General features: G+C 32.3%; 1 pseudogene; it reads left to right on the top strand.

The window, feature by feature from the left end:
* LOC133700048 (probable galactinol--sucrose galactosyltransferase 6) overlaps nt 1-12603 on the top strand; it is a 56420-nt pseudogene extending 43817 nt beyond the window's left edge.
* The last annotated feature ends 9299 nt before the right edge of the window (nt 12604-21902 follow it).

The following is a 21902-nucleotide window of genomic DNA, read 5'->3' as shown; positions in this document are numbered from 1 at the left end:
ATTTCACCCCTGTAATTGATCCTTCCATGAGTCGCATAAATTGGTCAACTAAGGAAAGCCGTAAAAAGCTTAGATTGGATTTGAGCCTTTGTTTGTGAATCCTTGTGTCTTTTGGTTTTATTAATAGCATATTATTTTGTGTTGTTATTTCTTATATTTGTTTAAGTGTGTTTCAGGTTTGTCAGTGTTCGTTATTTCAGGTGATGTCTTATATACTCTATCTTTCTATCTTATGACATTGAGGACAATGTCTTGTTCTGGTTAGGGGGAGAGGGTAGTAGTTGGCATTAAAAAAAAAATTAACTTACTAACTGTTTTTGCTATTATTAAAGCCATTTGACAAAACTGTTATTACTAGGATGACAGAGTAAGGAGGAATTTTAGTGACTCTTGAGACGCATCTTAGTGAACATTTTCCAATGGTTATTTGCAATATTCATAACAAGGCCTATTAGAATACTTCTTGAAATATTCAGGTTTACAAACTCTCGTATTATTATCACTTGATTCAGCTCATATACTCATTTAACAACTATTCTTAAACCTTCATTTTCACACACACACTTTAACATATGATTGTGGGTTGCACATTGGATTATTACATTATTTATGTTCTTTTGTTAAAGGTAACAACTAAGGGATAAGGATAGTCTATAATTTGCAAAAAAATAAAAAACCAACAAAAAGAAAATGATGATAATAAAAACGTAGATAAGTTTGGTTTTGTGGCCTCCCTAACCTAAGCAATTAAGCCCGAAAGGATGTTTTAACACCTAATACCCTAAAGTCAATTGACTTGGGAGCTATTGGCCCAAAGCTTGTTACATGGGTTAAGGAGAAAAGCTTAAGGGAATCAAACATTGCACTATCTACGTATCAGTATCTGCAACCCGAGTTACTAAGCTCGTAGGGGTGTCTTAACACCTAATGCCCTAAGATCAAGTGGTCTGGGAGTCATTAGCCGAAAGCTCGATACATGGGTTAAAGATGCATTGTGTTTTAAGTTATATGTATATATATTAAAAAAAAGAAAAAAATAATAAAATAAAATAAAATAATCTCAACCCAAGGAAGTTAACCTTAAACATTAGAACAAAATATTGTTTTCTTCCAATGAAAGCCCCATCATCTTTGTTTAAGAGGTATTGAGCAGATATATAAACTTAATGAGAGTTTGTTTATCTGGATAGATTAATGGAAGTTGAATGATGAAGCCTTGCTTTGTGGAATTTGCAAATTGTTTTTCTATTTTAACGCTTTGATTATTAGGAACTAGTAATAAGCTGGTTGGGGGGTGTGATTAGTACTTAAAAGTGCATTTTTATCAAGGTTCTATATCATCTTTTTGCACTTGAAGTATCAATAACTCCTTAACTAAAGCATGTTTTATAATAACATATCTAATAATATAAGATACCTTTAATTCATCGTAAATATTCATCTTAAATGCAGGCCTATCACATAAATAAAAGAATTGATTGATGAGTTGAAGTACTGAAATTGAAAGGACAAAGAGATGGCCAAACATAAAAAAGAGATGTTGGTGTAGTCCAAACTAGAACATTGTTCGGTAATCGGGTCATATCTGGAGCTTTAGATCTAGGATTTAGGTCTACTTTATATGGATAGAAAGATAAGACATAGGCCTACAACTTTCATGAGGAGTCCAAGATTTAACAAGGTCGTTCTCAAGTCCAAATTGTAGCAACAACAAAAAAAGTCCGAATCTATCCTACAGCCCAGACACTGTTCAGTGTTCAGCCCATATCTCGAGTTCTAGAAGTCCAAATGATCTCAAATTGTTACCCTGGAAAGCTGAGACAATTCCCTCGAACTTTCATGTTTAAGTTTGTTCAAATTATGACGTTATCAATGACATTTTTGGCAGACAAGAAGATAAGAATTGTCACCAAGTCAAGATGTGGCCACTCACTCATCAATTAGTCAACAAATCAATAGTTTCAAATTTTGGCCTATAAAAGGAGGCATTTGCCATGTATTTAGGCATCTTGGTGTTCAGATCAAGATCATGCTCTTGCTCTCTCTTTTGTAATGCTTAAGTTTTGTTTATATTAATCTCTTGTTTATGCCTTTCATTTCCTTTTCTTTACTTAGTTAACTTCTTTCTCATGATTTAATACTTTGCTTGTTAAATGATTAATCTAGATTTATGTTGTATAACACTTGGTACTATAAATACTTGGCACTTTCATAGCCCATACTGTATGGTATAACCGACACCTAAGCTCTGAAAGGAACTTGATTTGTTGTTAACATAAGTTATAATCATAAATGCCTGACAACATTTACAAGTATTAGCATTATTCGAATAAGATAATTAATGTAATCATGTTAACAATTTATAATCTGATTGGAACCTCCTTGTGTGTGATTTGCAATTGAATAATAAGAGTTTATACTATACTTGTTTGAAATACCATTAGTGGATCCTCTAACCTTGACATTTGTTGTTATCATTGTTTAATCCTTACGTTAATCTTCCATCTCAAAGTTCTCATCAACTTCTTCTTCTTCATCTTTATTATTATCATTATTAATAGTATTATTGGTATTATTATTATTACTACTACTACTACTAGTACTATTATTATGATTATTATTATTATTATGATTATTATTATTATTATTATTGTCATTGTTATTGTTGTTACTATTGTTGTTGTATTATTGTTGTTTATAATTTATACAATTAACCTCCCTGTGGTTCGACCCCGATCTTGCCGGGTTATTTATTACTTCGACACTCCTGCACTTGGGAGAAGACATCAATCTTTTGGTCGTGTCATGGAGGAAATGGACCCATGAAATCTATACCCCAACAGTCAAAGATCTCAAAGACAAGAATAGGATTTAAAGGCATCATGTGACATTTTGAAATAGATCCCAACTTTTGACAATTTTCACAAGTCTTGCAGAATGCATGTGAGTCCTTGAACATGGTGGGCCAGTAAAATCCACTTTGTAAGATTTTTGCAGTTGTGTTTCTTATGAGAAATGGCCCCCACAAGCCTCAGAATGACAAAATTTAATGACACTACTTACCTCATTGTCAGGAATGCATCTTCGAAATATTTGATCATGACATTATTTGAATAGATAAAGGTCATCCCAATAAAAGTTATTCACTTCGTTTAAGAACTTTCTTTTATCTTAGGTTCTCCAATGAGCTGACAATTGTCCCGAAATAAGAACATTGACAATATTAGCAAATCAAGGCATTGTAGAGACAGATAGTAAAGATTCATTAGGAAAGTAGTCATCGATTGGTGTGATGTCAGATTTCAAATCTGTCATCAATCTTGACAAATGATCTGCGACAACATTTTCGATGCATTTCTTGTCTTTGATTATGATATCAAATTCTTGAAGTAACAAAATCCACCGCACCAATCTAGCCTTAGAATCTTTCTTAGAAAGAAGATATTTCAATGCAGCATGATCACTAAAAACAACAACAGATGAGCCAACAAGATAAGACCTGAATTTTTCACAAGCAAATACTATTGCAAGTAATTCTTTTTCAGTGGTAGTGTAATTCATTTGAGCACTATTTAAAGTTTTACTTGCATAGTAAATCACATAAGGTTTCTTATCTTTTCTTTGTCCTAAGACAACACCCACAACATAATTACTAGCGTCACATATTATTTCAAAAGGTAGTGACCAATAAGGAGGTGGAATGACAAGAGCAGAAGTAAGTAAGTTTTTAAGTTTAACAAAAGCCTCTTCATAATGTTCAGTCGATTTAAAAATATTATATTATCCTTTGTTAGAAGGTTACTCAAGGGCTTAGATATTACACTAAAATCTTTGATGAACCTTTTATAAAAACCAACATATTCTAAGAATGATCTAACATCTTTAATAGATTTTTGTGTTGGCATGTTAACAATTAACTCAATTTTAGATTTGTCAACCTCAATTCCTTTCGATGAAACAATGTGATCAAGCACAATGCTGTTTGTTATCATAAAGTGATATTTTTCCCAATTCAATACAAGATTCTTCTCTTGACACCTGCTCAAAACCTTTTCCCAATCATCAAATGAATTTTAATTTAGTTGTAACCTGAATAGCCATCTAGGAAACAATAAAATTCATTACCTACAACTCTTTCTAGGATTTGATCCATAAAGGTAAAGGAAAATGATCTTTTCTAGTCATTGAATTAAGTTTCCTATAGTCAATGCACATGCGCCAATCAGTAACATGCTTAGTTGGAATTAACTCATTTTTCTCATTTGTTATCACAATGACTCCAGACTTCTTGGGTACAACTTGGGTAGGACTAACCCATTTGCTGTCAGAAATAGGATAAATGATCCCATTATCTAGAAGCTTAATGACTTTATTTTTCACTACTTCTTTCATATTAGGATTAAGCCTTCGTTGCATTTCTCTAGAGAGTTTAGCATTTTTCTCTAAATAAATCTTGTGTGTGAAAATCAAAGGACTAATTCCTTTTATGTCAGCTATGGTCCATCCTTGGTATGGACTCAATTGATCATGGTGGCAATTTCTCAATTTTTGGTCTCCAACTATTTGCCTTTGATTCTTTCTGAAAATAAACCATTTGCAAATCATCAGATTCATCAATCTCACTTTCACTGAAAGTGGTTTGAAATTGATCATGAATTAATTTTTTAGTAAAGTCCACTTCCTGTAAATCATTATTATCTCCAGGTTGCTTGTAAATGTTGAAAATATTAATCTCCAATGTCATGTTTCCAAAAGATAGCTTCATCAGTCCATTCCTACAATTGATTAATCCATTAGAAGTTGCAAGAAATGAATGTCCTAAAATAACAAGAAATGAATTATATGCTTCAATAGGTTGTGTGTCCAAGACAATAAAATCCACAAGATAAATGAATTTATCGACTTGTACTAACACATCTTCAATTATTCTTCTAGGCATTTTTACAGATCTATCGACAAGTAAAAGAGTTATAGAAGTTGGTTTTAACTCACCTAGATTGAGACTTTGATAAACTAAATATGGAAATAAATTCACACTAGCTCCAAGATCAAGTAAAGCTCTTTCAATTTTATGTTCTCCAATAAAGTAAGAAATTGTAGGACAACCAGGGTCTTTATATTTCAAAGCATTATTGTAGGACACTTATTTGTTCGACTAAAAAGGCTTTCTTTTTCACATTCAGTTTTCTCTTCATAGTGCACAAATCTTTCAAAAATTTAGCATAAGAAGGTACCTGTTTAATAGCATCCAACAAGGTCTATTGATGCTTACCTGTTTGAAAGTTTTAAAGATTTTAGAGTTGTGATTGACTTTCCTTTGTTTGGTCATGGCATGAGAAAATGAAAGTGTTGGCAAAGAATCAATCTTTTCTTTACAATGTTCAGATTCAACTTCTTTCTTACCCTCAAAGATTAACTCATCATCTTTCTCATAAGGTTCAAGAATGAGTTTTTCAATAACCTTACCACTGCGAAGAGTGATGACTAATTTGGCTTGATCCATGTGTTGGCTTCCGAAACTACTTGCATTTACATTGTATTGCCCCTTTGGATTTCGTTGTGGATGAGATGGAAACTTACCTTTCTCTTGAAAACTGAGAGCAGATGTCAATTTTGCAAGAGTATCTTTAAAATCTGTCATGCTTTGAGCAAGTTGAGTGTTGATTGTCTCCTGCTTTTTAATGAATGGATGCAATGTTTCCTCAAGATTTCTTCTAGGAGGTGGAGCATAAGGAGGTGCATATCTATGAGAATTTTAGAAATTATGGTGTGCTTGAAATGGTGGCTGTGAAGTTTGTGCATTATTGTTATCACTCTTCCAACTGAAATTTTGGTGATTTCTCCAACTAGGGTTGTATGTATGCAAGCATGAGTTATGATTGGGCCTTTGGAAACTATTTAAAGCATGGGCTTGTTCATGGAGGCATTCCTTGAAAGAAGGCAAAGTTAGACAATCATTGGTTGAGTGTTCATTGGTTTCACATATTTGACACACAATATCTTGAACAGATTTTAATTGACCACTTTTTTTCGATTCTAGTGCCTCGACTTTTCTAGCTAAAGATGCAAACTTGGGTTGGAGGTCATGATCTTCTATAAGGTTGTACATAACTCCACTAGATATATGTGGTTGGGTTTTACTTGGTGTCTCATAAGTGTATGTAGTGTCCCATTTTTGAGCATTTTCAGTTAGCAAGTCTAGGTACTCCATTGCTTCATTAGGGTCTTTATCCTCAAAAGTTCTATTGCACATCAATTTCACCATTTGTCTATCTCTAGGAGTTAACACTTCATAAAAATGTAAAACCAATCTCTATGTTTCAAAACCATGATGAGGGCAAGTTTTAAGCAAGTCTCGATACCTATCCCAACATTGGTAAAATGTTTTTCCTAGTTTTTGAGTGAAAGTGGTGATTTATCTTTTGAAAGAGTTCGTTCTGTGAGATGGAAAAAACTTCTTTAAAAATTATTGTTGCATTTTATCCCAAACACGAATAGATCCTCGTCTCAAATTTTGTAGCCATGTTTTAGCTTTATCTTTTAATGAAAAAGGAAAAAGCTTTAATATAATGGTTTTCATGCTACAATTTGAGTTATTATAGGTGTTACAGACTTCTTCAAATTCCCTTAAATGCAAGTATAGATTTTCTAGATCGAAGCCATGAAAAGAAGGTAAAAGTTGAATAATGTCTAGCTTAAAATTAAAATGAGATGCATCAGGGGGGGAAAACTATGCATAAGGGTGCACTTGTTGTTATGGGATTCATGTGGTCTTTAAGTATTCTAATACGGTTATTCTCATTATTCTCTAAAGCGACTGGTTATCTTTCTTCGGCCATATTTTTTGAAAATGACGAGGATACCCTACAAAGTCTACCACTTAATATATGTGACCAAACTCTCATGCACGTGTAGGAAGAGAATAAAATGGAAGAAGAAAACAAAAGAAAAAGAAATAAAACAAAAAGAAACAAAGTTAGATACAAGAAAAGTGAAAAGAGAAAATAAAATAACTATTATAATTTATACAGGAATTTACGTTCCTGGCAACGACGCCAAAAACTTGACACGACCAAAAGATTGATGTCTTCTCCTAAGTGTAGGAGTGTCGAAGTAATAAATAATCCAGCAAGACCAGGGGCAAACAACAAAGAGGTTAACTATATAAATTATAAATAATGATGATGATGATGATGATGAGTTAAAGAGGACTTTGAGATGTAAGATTAATATGAAGATTAAACAATGATAAAAACAGTTGTCAAGGTTAGATGATCTACTAATGGTATTTCAAATAAGTATAATATAAACTCCTTTTATTACTCAACTAGAAACCACATACAAAGGAGGTTCCAATCGGATGATTTGTCATTAATAGCTCATTATAAATTATTAACATGATCATATTAATTATCTTATTTAAGTAACACCAAACTTTTAAATATTGTCAGTAATTCATGATGCTAACTTATGTTAACAATAAATCAAGTTCCTTTCACAGCACAGGTGTAGGTTATACCATACAGTTGGCTATAAAAGTGTTAAGCATTTGTTGTACAAAGTGTCATACAACACAAATTTAGATTAACCATTTAACAAGCAAGGTATTAAGAATTAATAATATAAAAATGATAAGACATGTTAATAGGAGGTTGTTTAGGATATAATCATTGAAGTCCATATTGAGTTTATATTATACTTATCTTAACACCATTAGTGAAACCTTTTCACCTTGACATAATAAACTTAGCTAAACATATTGAAGAAGAGAAACATAAATAAACAAGAGGAGAACATGATTATATAAGTATAGTAAAGGAAATGAAAGGCATAAACAAGATATTAATGAAACTATCACATGAAATAAAACTAGAAGATTAAAACTACAAAGAAAGAAAGCAAGTAAGGAAATGATCTTGTTCTAAAAACCAAGATGCCTAAATGCATGACAAATGCCTCCTTTTATAGGCCAAAATTTGGAACTATTGATTTGATGACTAATTGTTGAGTGGTGGTCACATCTTGACTTGGTGACAATCCTTATCTTCTTGTCTGAACAAAACGTCATTGCTAACGTCATAATTTGAACAGATTGTCTCCATAAAAGTTTTAGGAAATTGTCTCAGCTTTCCAACAAAAAAAGAATAAGTGCATTTGGACTTCTAGAACTTGAGATATGGGCTGAACACTGAACAGTGTCTGGGCTGCAGGACAGATTCAGACTTCTCTTTTAATACTAAGATTTGGACTTCCAAACAACATAATTGAGTCTGGGATTGCTCTTAAATGTTTGAGGCCTATATCTTAGCTTTCTAGCCATATAAACCAAACTAAAATCCAAGATCTACAACTCCAGATATGATCGAATGACTGAACAATGTTCCAGTTTGGATTGAACCAGCATCTTTTTTCTACGCTTAGCCCTCTATTTGTCTTCTCAATTTCAGTAGTTAAACTTATCAATCAATCCCTTCATTTATGTGATAGGCCTGCATTTAAGATGAATATTTACCATAAATTAAAGGTATCTTATAGTATTAGACATGATATTATAAAACATGCTCTAGTTAAGGAGTTATTGATACCTTAAGTGCAACATGATGATATAAAACCTTGATAAAAATGCACTTTTAAGTACTAATCAATTGCTACAGTGTTTCCTAGGGGTGAGCAAAAAAACTGAAAAACTGATTAAACCGAGAAAACTGAAAAACAATAACCGAAAAAACCAAACAGTGTAAAAAACCGATTAAACCGATTAGAATTTTCAAAAAACTAACCGGTTTGGTTTCGGTTTTATAAGCTTGAAACCGAAAAAATCAAAAAAACTAAATCGAACAGAAACCAAGCCAAACCGAACCAAACCAAATTGAATAGGTTTTTTCTCTAAAATAACCGAACCACACCGAAATCGGTCAGTTTGAACCACTTTTGGTTTTTTTTAAAAAAACCAGTTTGGCCACTTTTTTAAAAAAAACTGAACCGAACCGAAAATGATCGCCCCTAGTGTTTCCCCACATGTTTTTTTTAATGATTTTTTCTAAAATTGTCTTTGTCGATTTTATTTTCTTGATATTGAGTTGGTTTAGAATTACAACTGTAGCTTTCTTCACAATACACTATGGATTGCTACAATGTTTTTTTTTATGAATTTTTTTCAAAATTCTTTATCGATTTTATTTTTTTAATATTGAGTTGATTGGGAATTTAGCTTTGTATTTTTTCCATTTTATTAACATAAAAGCTAAATCATGTAGCAAAAAACTAAATCATGTGGGGAAAGCATTGTAGTTTTCCTCATAAAACACTGTGGATTGCTACAACTCATTCTATGTGGTTTCTAAGTTTTTTTTATCACTAATGTCACACCCGGACATCGTGGCGATCTATTAAAAAATTAATCTCTCGACTGGAAAAAGAACCGATATCTGACATCATGTTCTTTTAGAGGAAAAGGTCTTGTTCAAGGAGTCACTACCTAATATAATGGTCACTAGGAACCCTAACTGATCAATAGAGATTCTATGGTACGAGACTGGTTACGCGAAAGGGAAGATATTATCACCCTTTAAGCGTCCTACCTGAGACAAATTGTATTGCTGGTTTTGTCTTAAATTGCTAAAGGTTTGTTTGTGTTATGTTCTTATGGTCATCCTATAATATTCCCGACTCTAGCATTAGTGAATACCTATGAATATTTCCAACTCTGACGTTGGTAAATATTGTGCAACCCACAATATACGGTATTCCTGACTCTAACGCCAGTGAATAAATCTACAAAATATATATTACAAGAAAAAGAAACGATTTTTGTTTTTATATATATATTGTTGTTTTTTTTATGGTCTAGTAAAAAAAAGAAAAAAAAAGCATTGTTGCATGCATGTGTGAGTAATTCACGCATGCATGTAACAATAACAAACTAATTAATCTAGGAAAATAGAAAGAAGAAGAAGTTACCTGGTTGTTGTAAGCCGAGGGCGATGGTGATCCAGGCATAAGGCTACTGGTCGGAAAAGAACTCTCTCCTCTATTTCTTCTCATCTTGTGCCACCCTGACTCTCATTTGTGTTTCTTTGTATTCGTCCTCTCTCTACTATGAAGAGAAGGTTGTTGCTGCTATGGTTAGTACATGCTCACGGTGCACGGTGTTGGTTGTTGGATGTTGATGGAGCTAGAAGAGGCACGCAATGCTGTTTGCTAGATGTTGCTGGACTGCTGCTGGAGTTGGTGATGGTGCCATGACAGTATGAGAGCTGCTGTTTTCATTTGGGATGATAAAGACTCCACCGTTCCCGTGATTGTAAGTAACCAAGCCTTACTGCTGCTACTAAGAGGGGCTGCTGTTGTTACCGGTTTGGTTGGTCTTGAGGGAGAGGAAAAGAAAAGCAATAGAGGGCTTGCTCTGTTTGTTCTTAGTGATTGCGGAAGAAGAGGAGGAAAGAAAATCGATGAAGGGGGGTGGCGACAAAGAGTAGAGAGTGGAATGACAGCCCCCCTTCCCTTTCAGATTGTTTCTTTTTTTTTCTTTTAGGTTTTTCTTGTAATGACCTCCTCTTGGGGTTTTTTTGTGTATCCCCCCTCTAGGGTTTCCTCTATTTTTTTGCTATATCCTCCTCCCTTTTGTGCATACATTGAGATCTGTATTTATAGTGTCAGAGTCCCTTTGCGTGTAAGAAACAAAGTTTCAATCAAACTCATTCTCTTCTTTGAAGTTTGAATTTGATTAAGAATCAAATTTGAAAGTGGATAACTATCATTATCTTGAAGACAAGGATTATTTTGAAGATAAGGATAGAATGACAAATGCACATTGTAGTCCCTAGTTTTCACACAAGTTAACAAATCACACTTTTCATTGAAATAAATCTCTGATATTTTAATTTTACATTTTAAACCCTGTAAAATTAAATTAAAACAAAATTAGGTTACAACAACCAATATAATTTTTTTCTCTCATAGAATATTGGCTCCATCACACATTCAGTTTCTATTACTTATCTATAAATTTTACATTAAAAAATAATAATCATTAAGAAAAAACAAATTTTACATGAATTATTGGATCAAAATCTTATAATGTGTCTCATAGATCAGTTATCATGTTCCCTGTCTTTGGATGAGTAAGAAAACATATTTATTAGAAGAGAAAAATAAACAAATTGAAGTAAAAGTTTTTTTATTTTTCCTGTAAGAGTTTTTGTTGTTAGAAGCAACCTGATTTGTTTCACAACCATGGTTTTGTTTCTTGATGCGATCCAATCTCTCTTGGACATGGACCAACTTGGATCCGAGTAATGATTTGGTTATGGTATCAAGGTCTGAACAATAAAGCCCTGCTATGATTGGGCTACAATGTTTCAGCCCGCATATGCTTCAACTTTCTAGTCCTGAATTTGAAGGATATATTTTTTTATGAAAATTGGGTTCATTGTTCCTTTCTAGAAAGAGACGCCAAAAAGCAAGTACGTGGACACATATCAGTACTAATAATGGTTTATGGTGCACTAAAAGAAACAAAAATCAACCCACACACGATACATTGTATTCTCCATGCACCCAAACCCTAACCACCACCTGTACATGCTCAAAACATTACATGTCAAGCAAAGAGCCATAAATTCATAGAAAAAACGTAAACCTTGTTGTGAAGGAATGATAGTCCACGTTCTTATAACTAAGTAAGTGGACTAGTATTTTGTGGATTTGATGTGGCATATAAATTTACCATTAGAGTCTTAATAAGGTCTTATCTATACCATTGGTAATAATAAAAGCTGTTTTTTGGCATTAAGAAATCCAAGAAAGAAGGATCCTAATCTCATACAAAGACAATAAACCACAACAGAGAATTTTAGCTAATTTCGTATCCTAGAAATGTTACATTATAAGGAATTTCTTAAACAGTTTTTCTTTGATTGCAACCTATGGAAAATATATAGCATGAACAAGTTCACAGGGGTCCTAGGTGTCTATAATTGCCAAGGAGCAGTACTGAAAGAAAGAACGTTTTTCACCAAACCACAATTGAGGCCCTAACAGGCACTATTAGGGGCCGTGATGTTCACCTCGTTACTGAAGCTGCCACGGACCCTAACTGGGATGACAATTGTGCTTTCTATTATCACCAGACAGGAGAACTAATCACCCTCCCTTACAATGTAGCATTGTTAATGTCACTCAAAGTCCTTGAGCATGACATTTTCACTGTAACACCCAATCAAGGTTTTAGCACCTGGGTTTAGCTTTGTACCCCTGGGGCTAATTAAAATGTTCAATATAGGTAGAGCCATTGAGGGGCTAAAGTTTGAAGTGAAAGGTGGTGCTGAATTATCAGAGCTTGATGATGGATACATGGGTGAAAGTAGTGGTGTGAATGAAGAGAGGGTGGGGAACTATAGCGATGAATTGGTTGCGAAAGTTTGCATAGAGGTTAAAAGATGTGGCAAGTTTGATGTTTATTTATCTTCTAAGCCAAGGAAGTGCATTGTGGACTCAAATGTGGTTGATTTTGTGTATAATTTGAATTCTGGGTTGGTTGGTTTTAGCTTGGATAGCTTGCGTGAGGAGGGCAAACTTCATGTTGTTGAGATTGAGTCATAGGAAAATTCTGTTTGAATAGAGTTAAGGGCTATATGGACGGTTTGGGTATTGGGGTATTTATTGTACTTGCATGTTTCCCTTCAAATTTTCTTCCCTCTATAGTTTACTAGTTCATGTAATCATGTGAGGAATTGAGGGGGAAAGGTCAAATAAGAATTTTGCTATCTACCTGTTTAATCAATACTCTGTTCTAGGCTAAGCTTAAATAACTTACTCTTGCAAAAATCCATCTCCATGCCATTTCATATAATCTGAATCATTGAAAATGGTGATGGTCAACAAAAAACTATTGTTTCCTCCTTTCATTAATCAAACATAAACGAGAACAGCCGGAAACCATAAAAGAAAAAGGAATACACTTCAATTGCTTCCTTCAGTGAAACATGATTCACGAGTTATTGATAATGAAACGCATTGAATAATCCAAAAATGATTGTGACACAGTAACTTGAATCCAATAGACTAAAATAAACGAGAGAAAACCAATCTGAACTTTTAATTGCACTTAAAATCAATAATTAATCAATCATGAAAACTAGACATGGATGACATTAGCAACAAAACAATCTTCTTGGTGCTAAGAGGGTGGGACAAAGGGCCTAATGGAACTGGAAAAGCTAGGTTTATAGACTTCATAAGGATGCAGACCAATGGCAAAGAAGAACGATAAAAATTATCCAACTGTTTCAAGATGCCATTTTGAACATATATTGACAAATTTTTTCTACAAAGATATCTTTTTTGTGTTTTGATAATAAATTCAGTGACTTGAAAAACCTACCTAGAAAACCCAACAGCTTTCTCTTTCATAAACTGAAAAGGTTCTGGGATGGTCTTAAAGGGAGGTTAGAATTGCAGCAGTCTAATCACAAAATTCCGCAGCATCCTCAATTGGAATGATCACCTTGCTAGATAATTATGTCCTAAACCATGGGATTCCTACTTGTCCTGGTTTTTGTAACATAATTCCTCACCATTTTGTTGCAACATTATTAGGGTTGTTTTATAGAAAGTTACAACTCCAATTCATGATCCTCTTGTTTTTGTTGTAGCTATTCTTCTTCAATTAGTTGCAGTTCCAGTTGATGACTAAATTCATCACCAAAATCATCATCTTGTTGTTCATGTTTTTTGTGTTGTGGTTGATGTTGTTGTTCATCGTTTTGAGCATGGGGTTGATTTAGTCCTATTTGTTGATAAAACACTTGCCTTTAGACATTTCAATTCTCTGTGATCATCTCAACTTCATCTCCAATAAATTCCCTATCATCTAATATATGCTGTATGTTTTGGACATCTAGTACCTTGCTTGCTTTTGTTAAAAAAAAAACACAAAAACAAGCAGAAGTGTGGTAAATAAATTACGTTATTAGACACTGAATGAATTTTGAAAGGGAAATTTAAACTATAAATGATATGTGCTTTAAAATTTATACAACTCCATAAATGATGTAGATAAGAAATCACAGAGAAATTTTTGGGTTGAGTAACAAATCAACAGTAAGAATAAACACAAATTGTTAAGGAAATAACTAGGTAATCAAATATATTTAGAAAAACTCTACCACCCCGGCCATTTATCTTAGAAAAAATTAGAGAGTATAACAAAAAATTCAATAATTAGATAAATTCAAAAAATCACTGACAAGTAAATGTAGCTTCTTAATGTTAAAAAAAAGTGAATTGATAAACTAGTTTCGCATTTGGTAACAGTTAAAATCACTAGCTCTGCTAGGCAGTACAGATACAAGTTTATTGAGGAAGATTACATATGTTACTTTCACGATTTGATGCTTATTCAATCTCTATCATATAAATAAGGACATGAGACAGATAAAAGAACATATCTCTTGACACGATCAAAAGATTGATGTCTTATCCCAAGTGTAGGAATATCGAAGTAATAAATAACCCGGCAAAACCGGGGTCGAACCATAGGGAGGTGAACTATATAAAATTATAAACAACAAATGAAAAGGAGTTGAAGAGAACTTTTGAGATGTGATATTGATGTAAGGATTAAACAAGGCTACAATAATTGTCAAGGTTAGAGGATCCACTAATGGTATTTCAAATAAGTATAGTATAAACTCTTTTTATTACTCAACTGGAAACCACACATAAAGGAGGTTCCAATCAGATTATAAATTATTAACATGATTATATTAATTATCTTATTTGAGTAATACCAATACTTATAAATATGGTCAGGTATTCATAGTGATAACTTATGTTAACAACAAATCAAGTTCCTTTCATAGCACAAGTGTCGGTTATACCATACAATAGGCTATGAAAGTGTCAAGTATTTGTTGTACTAAGGGTTGTACAACACAAATCTAGATTAACCATTTAACAAGCAAGGTATTAAGAGTGAATAAGATAACAAATACAAAACATGTTAGTATCAAACATTAAAGTTCATGTTGAGTTTATATTATACTTATTCTTACACTATTAGTGTACCCTTTTCACACTGACAAAATTAACTTAGCTAAACATAATGAAAAAGAAAAACATAAATAAACAATATAAGAACATAAACATGATAAAAGTTAACTAAGTATAGTAAAGGAATGAAAAGCATAAACAAGATATTAATATAACATAAAATAAAACTTGAACATTACAAAATACAAAGAGAGAGAGAGTGATCTTGATCTGAACACCAAGATGTCTAAATATATGACAAAATCCTCCTTTTATAGGCTAAAATTTGAAACTATTGATTTGATCACTAATTATTGAGTGGGTAACCACTTCTTGACTTGGTGACAACCATTATCTTCTTGTCTGAACAAAACATCATTGCTAACGTCATAATTTGAACAGATAATCTTAATGAAAGTTCTGGCATTTGTCTCAGCTTTCCAACAAAACAAGAATGAGCTTATTTGGACTTTTAGAACTCGAGATATGGGCTGAACACTGAACAGTGTCTGGGCTACATGACAGATTCTGACTTCTCTTTTGTTGCTACTATTTGAACTTAAAAACGACCGTTCTGAATCTTGGACTTGTCATGAAAGTTTTAGGCCTATGTCTTAGCTTTTCATCCATATAACCAGACCTAAATCCATGTTCTACAGCTCCAGTTATGATCCAATAACCGAATGATGTTTCAATTTGAATTGAACCAACATCTCTTCTTTAAGCTTAACCCTCTCTTTGTCTTTTCACTTTTAATAATTAAACACATCAATCAATCCTTTAAATTGTGAGATATGTCTACATTCAAAATGAATATTTACTATAAATTAAAGATATCTTATGTTATTTAACTTGTTATTATAAAACATGCTCAAGTTAGAGAATTTAATGATACTTTAAGTACAATATGATTATATAAAACCTTAATGAAAATGCACTTTTAAGTACTAATCACCTCTGATGCTATGTTTCTTCGCCTCTGCATATTCTGTTGACATTTTCTTAAGCATGTCTAAATCAAATTCCATACCCTGCACATGCAGTTCAATCCACAAGCTTATTCAGAAGAAAAAAGAAGAAGAGAGGAAGACCATGGAACTAATTGTGAGCATCGTAAAATCATTATACCTACAAGAAACTATTTTCAAAATATGAAAAGAAGGCATGTCCTATTTGCAACTACTAATGTAATAGAGCTCAAGTAAAACCTTCACATGAGGAGTTATGCAACATACCATGTCCATATGGAAGAACTGCTCATTCTGAGTATCATCAAATAACCTATTATAAAGAAAGCAATGGAGTAATAAGAGGATCCATAGAATATTTTGAAACTTGAAACCTGACTAATCATGTTATTAGGTTGGAATAAATTATATCATTTTTAGGAAACATACTTCTTATATACAACTTGCACATGGGCATCTTGTAATTCTGTGAGTTATTTCACTGTCTCATTGACAAAACCTTTATATAAGTCCACAAACCCAAAGAGAAACAAGTGTCTTGAGTTTTATTCCATGTGCAACATTCACATGGGCATCTTGCAATTCTTTTCTAGCATCCTTTTGACCAATGCAGGTACTACTTTTATTCCATGTTCTTTTGCATTTATAACAAGTGTCTTGAGTTTCTTTAACTCTCCTGTCAGATAACAAGACGAAACAAGATGGTAAAAAAGAAAAGAAAAAACAAAACTTCAGTTAATCATAACTTCATTATTACTATCATCACTAAATTCACCTCAACATGATCAAGCATGATTAAGAGCAATAAAATGCTTTTAAATAGGAGAGAGTTCACACAAAGAAAAACCCTTAACCATGTTCACTTTAAACTAATAAAAGAAATTAATCACAAGGACACTGACAATATAGTGTAAAAACCATGTTTGTTCATGGTTGAATACAAGAGTGCCCTATAAAGAAAGGAATGGAAAAGATGATTCATGACACCAATAATGATGAGTAAGAATAAGACCTTGCAGAAGTAGTTTGTTTGGGATAACTTTCAATTTTAATAAAATATTATTGTGCAAAAATCATTCAAAACAACCAAAAGTCACACAGTAATATGTAATCAATTAGTTCTTGTAAGAAGGATAAAAGAATTAATTTGAAAGCCAATTTGCACATCACCTGCCATTCAGATAAGCAAAGAGAATTAGAGCAAAAGCTTCATAACATGGCATGGCACATAGTACAACCTCATCAAAATAAACTAAACCTCAAAATTAAGTACATTAAAGATAAAGTTCATGCAAAAAGTGCAGATATACCAAGAGAGAAGTACATTTTGAGAGGAGGCTTGAATGGTTGAGTCTCATAAAGACAATAAAGGCACTTATTAAGGATTTATATCATCATATTGCACTTAAAGTATCATTAAATTCCCTAACTTAAGCATGTTTTATAATAACAAGTCTGCTAAGATAAGATAGCTTTAATTTATGGTAAATGTTCATTTTAAATGCAGGTATATCTCACAATTCAAAGGATTGTTTGATGTGATTAATTATTGAAAGTGAAAGAACACAGAAAGGGCTAAGTTTAGAAAAGAGATGTTGGTTCAATTCAAACTAGAACACCATTTAATCATTAGTTCATATCTAGAGATGTAGATCTTGGATTTCAGTTTGGTTTATACAGATAAAAAGCTAAGACATAGACCTAAAACATTTATGAAGAGTCCAAGACTTAATTTTTCTGTTTTGGAGTCAAAATCGTAGCATCAAAAGAGAAGTCTGAATCTGTCCTACAGCCCAGACACTATTCAGTCTATATCTTGGGTTCTAGAAGTCCAAATGAGATCATTCTTTTTTTTTATGGAAAGCTGATACAGATACCTACAACTTGTATGAAAACCACTTTGCCAAATTCGGATTGTGGAAATGTCATTTCGTCCAGAAAACAAATCCAAACCTAAATCATCAAGTCCACTAAGTTATTAGTTGGCCATTAATTCAATAGTTAATTACCAAATGAATAGTTCTTTTTAGCCTATAAAAAGAGGCATTTGTCATACATTTAGGCATCTTGGTTTTCATATCAAGATCATTTTCTTTCTTTCTCTTTTTGTAATGTTCAAGTTTTCTTTCATGTTATATTAATATCTTATCTATGCTTTTCATTTCCTTTCCTATACTTAGTTAACTTGTATCATAACTATGTTCTTAACTTGTTTATTTATGTTTCTCTTCTTCATAATGTTTAGCTAAGTTTAATTTGTCAAGGTGAAAATGTTTTACTAATAGTGTTAGAATATGTATAATATAAACTCAACATGAACTTCAATGTTTATATCCAAGAAAGTTTGTTATTAATATGTATTATCTTTTTATCTTACTAATTCTTAATACATTACTTGTTAAATGATTAATCTAGATTTGTGTTGTATAACACTTGGTACAATAAATGCTTGATCCTTTATAGTCTTCGGCCGACATCGTTGTTATGAGAGGAACTTGATTTGTTGTAAACATAAGTTAACATCATGAATTCCTGATAATATTTAGAAGTATGATGTTACTAAAATAAGATAATTAATATGATCATGTTAAAAATTTATAATGAACTATTAAGGATAAATAATTCGATTGAAACCTTCTTTATGTATGGTTTCCAGTTGAGTAATAAAAAAGAGTTTATACTATACTTATTTTTAATACCATTAGTGGATCCTCTAACCTTAATAATTGTTTTTGTCATTGTTTAATCCTCACATTAATCTCACATCTCAAAGATCTTTTTAACTCTTTGTTAAATTATATATATTATTTATAATTTATATAGTTGATATCTCTGTGGATCGAGCCTGGTTTTGCCGGGTTATTTATTATATTGACACTCCTGCACTTGGAATAAGACATCAACTCTTTAATCGTGTTAAGTTTTTGGCACTATTGCCAAGGAGGTAAATTATTGTATAAATTTTATTTTATTTGATTTTCTTTTCACTTTTCTCTTATCTAACTTCTGTTTCTGTTTCTTTTTTATTTATCTTATCTAACCCTTTGGAACAACAAAACAACATCAACAATAAAAATAAAAACCTAAGTAACTATTGAGTTCAATTTCAAGATTTTAAATGGAGAAAGAAAGTGAGGGACTAAATTCATATCTCTATTTGAACAAGAACAAACCCATGTTAAGAATTGAATAAGCAATATCTTTGAATGAGCAAAAATTGAAATACACTTTCAGAAAGGATCCAAAAAGAGGATCGCCTGTAAATTTTAGATACCTATGAAAGGAATGTTTTATGTAATTGGTGTAAAGGAATGTTTTATGTAATTGGTGTAAAGGATTAAAATATGTAATGTATAATACAATTTAGAAGCGAAGAAAGCAGGAAACCCACAAACTTACTAGGAATGGTAAGAACGACTTGCGGTTCTGTCTGCTGGCTTGTTTAATTTAAGAAGAGGATTGTTAATGTTACCTCAATTTTCAAGAAAGGTACTTCCTGCTATCGGTGTTTTGATTTTGTCTGCTAGAAGGGCTAAGAATCACTAATTCAAGAGCATGTAGCTAAAAAAAAGAAAAACTTAAACTCAGACATAGAGCTAAGTCTGTTGGATAGTTTTGATCACCCCAAATTCGATTTCTTATGCGAGATAGAGGTAGACGATATAAAGGTCAATCGTAGGTTAACTACTTTTTTGGGGCTGAGATAGAAATACGGCAAGCTATCTCCATAAGGTGTTGTTAATTTTTTTTTTCTTCGTCGACTACTTCACTTAATTTCCTCTGCAGTATTGGGCTTTGGCAGTATAGGCCTAATGGTAGAGATTAACTAGGCTATAGAGCGAGACTCCTCATACGCCCTATACACCCATCCTTTGAAGAAAGCGTAATAGCTCAATGGTCCAGCTCCATGGCACCGAAAATGTATCAGGGCTCAAGTGATTCACCGAAGCAATGAGACCTTTTTTCAAGTGTCAATAGCGGGAGTTCTGTCAATTGGGGAAGGTTAACAGAATCAGCCAATGCCAAGACACTTTTCATTTGACGCGGATCCGATTTTACACCTTTTGTGATTTCGATAGGCATCGTACCCTCACCTCAGGATTAGAGGGCTTGTTTGAGCGCTGCGCTAGTGGCACTACAGAACGGAGAGTGTACGAGCGCCCTTTTGCTTTGTTCGAGCTTTTTTTCTTTGTTCGCCATATAGGCTACACATAAGTCACGGAACTCTTTTTTAGAGAGTAAAAAAAGTAGCAATAGCGGCATTCGGACCTAAAGGTAAAGGGCGGACCTTACTTCAGTAAATTAGTTTTTAGGGGATAGGCAGGGCAAGACTTGCTCTTAAAAAAAAAATTAGGCCTGACTTCGCGCCCCTCAGTCCAAGACGAACGTTAATGCCATGACGAGGGTGCGACGGGTTGCCAAAGGTCTATGACCGATATGGGTGAGTTTATGCCACTTTGAATCAATTTAATGGGATCTTTGCTTCTGTCATTATCTCATTAGATGGACCCTTTTCCATTAATATGAAATAGGTGTTGGCGAGAATATCTGAGCATATCTTTTAAAGATAAGGATGCTTCGGTTAATTTTTACATTAAAAATAAAAATAAAATTTATCAATGTTTTATTATAGATTGTGCATGGTATAACAATGATAAGTTATATAGTGACAAAAAAAACACATGCTGAGATCTAAAATTGTATTTTCAACACTATATAATTATTCTCATGCCCTTGAAAAAAAAACATAGTTAATGTTTAAAGGATATTTTTTAGATTTTCACTTTTTTATATAGTGTAATTACTATATAACTCTAGGGGTTAATTTTTTTGCCTAAAGTCAAGGGATATTTTAGGTTTTTAACCTCAGTTTCTTGAAATCATCCCGATATCAAAGATGTTATGATCTTTCTATAATTAAACTAGTGAGAGATTGATTTTGAGCTTGGAAGCAAATCCAAAACCCTAATTATACCTAAAAGGAAAACATTTTGTTTAAGTATTTGAAATTTGTAAGGAGATAGGAAATCATGATAGCTTCTCTCTTTTTTCTTCTTCTTATGAGTGTGTGTATGGACTTTAGCCTTTAGGATCCATGGTTGCTGTTAAATACTATTTTTTTGGGATATTTTCTCTTTTTTATTATTATTTTCATTGTGATTCTTTTCAATCCAATTAGGGTTGGATCTAATTTATTATAACTTAGTATTTCTAATTTATTTAAATAAATTAATTAATTCTTATAATGTAAGATAATCTTTTTTATTGGTGTTGATTATGTTTAATTAAGTAATATTTTTTAAAAAAAAAAACTAATTTGCTTTTCAAGAAATCTCTTCAAAAAAAAAAAAAAACAAAGAGAGAGTTGACCTGGTCAATAACTTGTATTTGTTAATGTCACTTAAAACTTTGACCTATGCTTTCTCGTTATATCTTCGTGGAGAAACTTATGAGTTCATCTAGCAGAAAGAACTCAATCTTGATATGTTACAACATAACATAATAACATATTTGTGAATATTTTGACTTAAAATCATGATTTATAATTTTGCTAAAAATAAGTCAATTTTTTTTTAAAAAAAATTAATTTAATGTACAAAAATTATTATAAGATAATTGTTTTTTTAAAAAATTATTTTTACTAAGTATGAAGAATGAAAAGAACCTCTGTTATTACGATATTTTAATACAATGACACTATAATTACACTTTTTTTAGAAAACAAAGTTATTGTTAATATCTCTGCCACTATAATTACGCTACTATATTGTATTATCTATTAATACTCATCATTTGTTTTCATATTGGAGTTGCTTTAGGATAATTTAAAAGTGAGCTAATAAAAAACATTTCATTATCAGTATACTAAATAAATGCAAGAAACAATACAATCTGGTATTA

This window comes from Populus nigra, chromosome 7, assembly GCF_951802175.1.
Source record: "Populus nigra chromosome 7, ddPopNigr1.1, whole genome shotgun sequence".
In the NCBI taxonomy this organism is placed as follows: Eukaryota; Viridiplantae; Streptophyta; class Magnoliopsida; order Malpighiales; family Salicaceae; genus Populus; species Populus nigra.
The sequence above is the reverse complement of the archived record's forward strand: the minus strand, read 5'-3'. Positions and strand labels throughout refer to the sequence as shown.